Source organism: Mustela nivalis (genome assembly GCF_964662115.1).
Source record: "Mustela nivalis genome assembly, contig: HAP1_SCAFFOLD_2813, whole genome shotgun sequence".
NCBI classification, from domain to species: Eukaryota; Metazoa; Chordata; class Mammalia; order Carnivora; family Mustelidae; genus Mustela; species Mustela nivalis.
Genome location: NW_028133852.1, coordinates 34,074 through 40,748, shown reverse-complemented (window position 1 = coordinate 40,748; position 6,675 = coordinate 34,074). Strand labels below are relative to the sequence as shown.

Genomic DNA, 6,675 nt, shown 5'->3' with positions numbered 1-6,675 from the left:
GTAGATGAGTTTGCAAAGTATTTTGTTATTTCTAAAAATGCAAAAACCAAATTACATTGAAATCATAAGGGGTGTTTCAGGGAGAGCTGTAGGATGTGGTTTCTTGTGTAATCCACAGAGATTAGCTCCAACACATATTTAAACTCTCCTCTAGGAGCAACCTTAGTGGTAAAGCAAGAAGATAAACAGATGTATACACACCCTGGCACAAATTTATCACTTATGTTTGGCTTCCTAGTCTCCTCATGTTACTTATTTATCTTAACTTCTCTCTGAAATCAGGGAACACAGAATCTCAATCAGTTGACATTTTTCTACTGAATTACCCAATAGTCCGATCATACCCCTAATACTTTTTAAAATTATTTCACTCATAATCCCAAATCTGCTTTGCTTCCTCATCTTAGTACACTGTAATTTGATTTCAAAATGAGGACAGTTGTCAGTAATGCCACATTCATTCATCTATTTTACAATTCCATGTGCTTATAACTATGAAGATATGTTAATAACATCCATTCCAATAAGCCACCCTAAATTTATTATCATGAAACAAGACCTCAAGAAAGAGAATTCAAAATCATCCATGTATTTGCAACTTATTGCAATAAAGCCTTTATCAATAGACTTCCCTGTGCACATGGTGGTCAAATTGCTGGTGAAAACCAGCCAGATCTATTACAAGCTTTCTCATGGCTTCTAGGTAACCCAAGTGAGCCTTTATTGATACTGGGAAGGGATAAAGCAGGGAAGGGATAAACAGTGCTATAAGATTTGGCTAGACAAAAGTAATGACTCTCATTACAAAGTGAGTATTTTTTTTTCAAGCTTTAGTTCAGTTTATTTTTCTTGTATAAAACTATGTAGTAGCCACAGCTGGAGCCTGGGTCCTCTGAACAGAGACTCTGGTGTGGGTCTTCACAAGATGGTCCGTGAACTCCTGATAGGGAGACTTGGTGAACACAGTCTCCTTCCAGAGATCAGGGGTGAGATAGCTGTAGGTCTTGGAGATGGCATCGAAAGTAGCCTTGGCAAAGTTCCCTAGGGTGGCAGTGCAGCCCCTGGCCGAGGTGTAGCAGTCGTCAATACCAGCCATCATCAGCAGTTTCTTGGGCACAGGGGCCGAGACAATGCCAGTGCCTCTGGGGGCGGGGATGAGACGCACCAGCACAGAGCCACAGCGGCCAGTCACCTTGCACGGGACAGTGTGGGGCTTGCCGATCTTGTTCCCCCAGTAGCCTCGCCGCACAGGGACAATGGAAAGCTTCGCCAGAATGATGGCTCCGCGGATGGCAGTGGCTACCTCCTTGGAACACTTGACACCCAAACCGACGTGTCCATTGTAATCTCCGATGGCGACAAATGCCTTGAACCTGGTCCGCTGGCCCGCGCGCGTCTGCTTCTGCACAGGCATGATCTTCAAAACCTCGTCCTTGAGGGAGGCTCCCAGGAAGAAGTCGATGATCTCAGATTCCTTGATGGGCAGGGAGAAGAGATAGATCTCCTCCAGGGACTTGATCTTCTTGTCTTTGACCAGGCGGCCCAGCTTGGTGACGGGGATCCACTCCTTGTCCGCGGCCTTGCCCCCGCGAGCTCCGCGGCCTCGGCCCCGGCCCCGACCACGGCCCCGGCCCCGGCCCCGGCCCCGGATGCCGCTGCCGAAGCCACCGCGGAAACCGCCGCGGCCTCCCATTCCAGGGCCCCCGGGCCCTCCGGGCCCTCCCGCAGCACCGGCGTCATCTGCCATTTGGTGTTCTCTCGGAGAGGAAACAAAGTGAGTATTTTAAAGCAAAAGAGCCTGTTGGGAATATTGTTTTATAAAATAGTGGTTTTTTTTATTAAGTTTTTAAAATTCAATTAGGTAACATATAGTGTACCAATAGTTTCAAATGTAGATTTCAGTTATTCATCCATAGCATATAATAGCTAATGCTCAGTACTTACTGTTATAGCTTCTTGAAAGCAGAATTTTAACCCACTGAGCCACCCAGGCGCCCTTGAAAGCAGAATTTTAGATCACATTTTCTGATTACTTCCATGTCGTACAACACTTTCCTGCTAGCAACCTTCAAAACATACTGTTTGTTAGAGGAATTTCTTTAATAATAAATAAATAGGAATTCATTTAAATTTATAAATATATAAAATAAATAGGAATTTATTTAAATTTATTTAAATATTACACACTGTTTCATTGTTCATAAATAAGGTGATGATATTATAGCCATTAGTTGGTAGCACTGATATATCACTATCTTTTTACTTCTCAGTGCATTCTCTTTACACAAATAGATATATATTTTAAAAAATGTGAATCTGTGGCAAACTTGTAAAAAAACCCTATACAGTAAAGTTTATCATTTTAAGTAATCTCAATTATCTTCCTCAATTGTGATAGTATATCCTTCTATCTAGGCCAGATATTGTATGAGGGATTTGAAGAGACATACTTTTCTAAATTTCACTTTTCTCATCTGCAAAATGCTTATCATGATCCTACAAAAAAATACACTTATAATTTTTTGATGAAAATTTATTTATTTATTTTAAGATTTTATTTCTTTATCAGAGAGAGTGGGCGAGAGAGCAAGCACAGGCAGACAGAATGGCAGGCAGAGGTAGAGGGAGAAGCAGGCTCCGGCCGAGCAAGGAGCCAGATGCGGGACTCGATCCCAGGATGCTGGGATCATGACCTGAGCCAAAGGCAGCTGCTTAACCAACTGAGCCACCCAGGCGTCCCTTTTGATGAAAATTTAATCTGTATAAACAATATATTTGTTTTAATGCGTGGTTCATGGAAAACATCTTTTTTAATTATAAGCAGTATTAGAAATTAAGTAAATGTGTCTATAATATTTAAAGTTTTAACACATAATTCCACTGCTTTGCCTTATTTTCTCAAATCCCTTTACCACTTTCACTGACAGAGTCAAATGTACTTTTTCTACTAGTAGCCAGCTCTTTGTCTTTTGTCAGAAAGATGCCCTTGTGAATTATTTATAATAGAGATATTAGCAATAATAATAATAATAATAATAATAATAATAAGTAGCAATGAAAATGTTAAAAAAAAAGTTTTCTTAACTAATTAGGGTTCTTAGACATCAATTAGAGGAACCACCTCGGGCAAGCAAATTAATCTGCAAGACATTCCCAGAATTAACAAGTCAGTCAGATACAGGGTTGTCTGTAGACTGAAAAGAACTAGGTTTGGAAAATAGGTAAGGACAGTGAAAAAAGTGATCAAATTTTTGGGCAAAATAAACTCTTAGTTGTCCTTTCAATGGAGTCCTGTTCATTATGTAGCAGAAACTCTGGAGATTATCTCAATCCATTGGAGTCACCCCGTTTATTAGCTTGCTATTGACAAAGTTATTTACAAACTGTAGAGCAAGAGGTTATAATGGAGAAAACTGATGGTAATGCACAGGATTCTTGTTAACAATAATGCAAGTTAGTGATTTTTCATTAGAAAACATAAATTCTATAACCCAAATTATGGGCCCAGAGCACTTCTGCTGCACAACTCTGCTTATATCCCAAATAACCATGTGAACTAGTTTTAATATCTGTTTCTCTTATTAATTTTTGAATAAAAATTCTTGACACAAGTATTTTATAATTGTGTGATAATCATGAATTTAATTTTTGGAGAACAAAACACACTTTAGCATAACTAGGTTCGTTCACAGAACCAGCCTTGATAACACACTTCTATATGTTAGAAATGATGTAATAAATGTAGAATATTGGGCACTTGTTTGGTATTCTTTGCCATGTTTTGCACTATCTAAAAAGAGATCAGTGAACTTGGACTGGAGTTGGTAGACATGGAAGAAAATAAAATATTACAGAGAAGAATACTCTGTGGTCCACAACCTAAACGGCCTGGGATTCCCATCATTTGGATCCCTGTAGCTTTACAGAAGTCAATTAAATTTTTGTATCTCTGATTAAAGTTGTTTCCCAAGTACTTTTTCAAACATCTCTTGTAAAGTATTGTTTCCCAGAAAAAAAGGGATTTTGCACATGTATCTGCCTTTGTCTCTGGTCATGATCTCAGTCAGGATCCTGGGATCGAGCCCCATATCGGGCTTCCTGCTCATTAAGGAGTATACTTCTCAGTCTCTCTCTGCAGCTACATCCCCCTGCCCCACTCATGCTCTCTCTCTCTCAAATAAATAAATACAATCTTTAATTTTTTAATTAAAAATAAGATAAATAAATTAAAATAAAAAGTCTGGGCTTACTGCCCCATTTAGCTCCTTTTGTTTTTTTGAGTTGTATTTAAAGCAGCATGAGAGAACATGAGGCTCTCAAACTTAAAAAAAAAAAAGGAAAAAATTGAGTTTTGTTAGGATTTAAGATCTTGTCTGCTAGACAAAAACGTTGGCTTTGTTAACATGTGAAAATTATCAAAAGGGAATAAGATAGAATTCTAATAATTTTTGTAGAAATTAAAAATTTTCTCCAACCCAATTACATACAGACCCATTAAGTAAATTCATTCCAATGTCCCAAACCAACCTTTTCTAATAGTAATGCATCTGTGTAAACAGGGTCAACCCAAGGAATAAATAAATATTATTATTTTTTTCCTGTCTCTTCCACAGTCTCATCTGGGTATATTGGTAGCAAGCCAATTATCTATCTTATAAGACATGATATCATAAGGAAGGGTATTCTGTCCATTTGGAACAACTGAAAATCATTGTAATTTTATCTTGGTGCAGTAACTTGAGATGGCACAGTGTGGTTTATGAATATATTTTATTTTTTTTTTTTACTGGGAAGAAGAGATTATAGAGATATTGGTTATCCAAGAGAGACTGACAGGTGTTGATAGTTGCCAGGTCAATATCCATCTACTCTTTCCTTTAATATCAGAAAGCACTGAGGGATTGACAACAAGGAAACTTAAAACAACATCAAATATTTTATTGTCTCTTTTCTAGTTACATTGTAACCTTATGACAAAGTATCAGTCGTACAAGATATCATTCTCTTTTACCTCTATCTTTCTGCCAGAAATGTGGGCTTAATAGTGAGAACTCCAACAGCAATTTTTTCAACTGTGAATAAAAAGCCATGAAAACCTCTAAGATAGTTCACTTGACTTTCTTAAGACTCTGAACCAACACCAGAAAACACTCTCTGTAGTCTTCTTGTTAAATGAAAAATATGGTTAAACCACTTTTGACAGTCTACTACCTACAGCAAACTGTAAATCTTAATTGAAATATGTCCTCTCAGCTGTGCTTAAGCAACTGAGTCCTGAGCTTTTCAGGTTTTCAGTCTGAAAGAGTACACCTCGGGTGCTCTGAAAGGGAAGAGAAAGGACACCCTGTTCTCCATATAACTTAAAGAAGAGAAATCTGTGCATTTAAGTGGGCCATATAAAATTTATCAAGCAATTATCTCCTAACTCCTTCCTATCCAAATTACCTGATATGCTCTCCCTACTCCTTTATTCCACGTTACTGCCTTTTCACAACATGTCTTCTGTTATTTCCTTCTTGCAAGCTAGTTTTGATTTCTGCATCTAAAAAAATCAACAATCATTGTGTATTTCAATTCCCATTTTCCTCAAATGCATTGATTCTTCTTATCTATTACTCTTTTCTCATACTCAGTGTCTTTGTCTTTATGGGGTTTGTACTTTGCTTTTCCCCATCCTTTACTGCCATTATATAATCAATCTAATAACTTCTTAGAGAAAGTTAAAAATTCCCGCATAGCCACACGTGAACACAAAGTCACTGATTTTTAGCAAACCTATAAGATAGTCAGACATCCATTCAATTTCTTTTTTTTAAGATTTTATTTATTTATTTGACAGAGAGAGATGACAAGCAGGCAGAGAGGCAGGCAGAGAGAGAGGAGGAAGCAGTCTCCCTGCTGAGCAGAGAGCCTGATTTGGGGCTCGGTCCCAGGACCCTGGGATCATGACCTGAGCCGAAGGCAGCGGCTTAACCCACTGAGCCACCCAGGCGTCCCTCCATTCAATTTCTTAACTGAGTCCCAAATGCATCCTGACTTCTAACCTAAACCTAAGCTCTACTTCTTACACGTTGTTATATGACCAAATTCTTTCAGTTCAGTATTTTGTAACATTTAAATATTAATCAGTTGATGCTTTGTTTGTGTATTTCTATGAAAATAATTTGAATACTGTAGATTTATTGTTATATTTATAGGTTTATAATCAAAGTTTCATCAGTTGTAGTTTTTGGAAATTTCAGATATAATGATTAACCTAAAATGATACTGCCTCAAATCCCTCTGATATCAAGGCCCAACACCTGATTATAGCCAAACCTGTGGTGGATAGTTCCAATGGAAATTGCAGTTACTTAACACTGATAGCATCTCATGTTCTCTCTCTCATTTTAGAATGTCTCCAACACAACCCAAAAGTGTAGGAGAGTTAATGTCCTCTGAGGACAGCTCTCAGTGAAGTGGAAATAAGAACCATAGGTAAAATTGTCAGTTTTCAGGTCTTCATGAGGACAACTTAAAGAAGTTTCTCAGGACCTTTCAGTAAAATCAAGCCTTCATTTTCTATCCACAACAATTATATCAACAATGTACCTCTTTGACAAAGTTGCTTCTTCACTGTATCACTTTCCCATTCTTTTCTACCTTGGATAATCTCCCAGATAAACTAACAGTACT

The 6,675-nt window shown here is 37.9% G+C and overlaps 1 pseudogene across 1 annotated transcript; it reads right to left on the bottom strand.

Moving 5' to 3' along the window:
- Positions 1 to 815: 815 nt before the first annotated feature.
- On the bottom strand, positions 816 to 1,747 carry LOC309858570 (small ribosomal subunit protein uS5 pseudogene; annotated as a pseudogene). Its single transcript has one exon. The product of its transcript is annotated as a small ribosomal subunit protein uS5 pseudogene (transcript).
- Between the last annotated feature and the right edge of the window lie 4,928 nt (positions 1,748 to 6,675).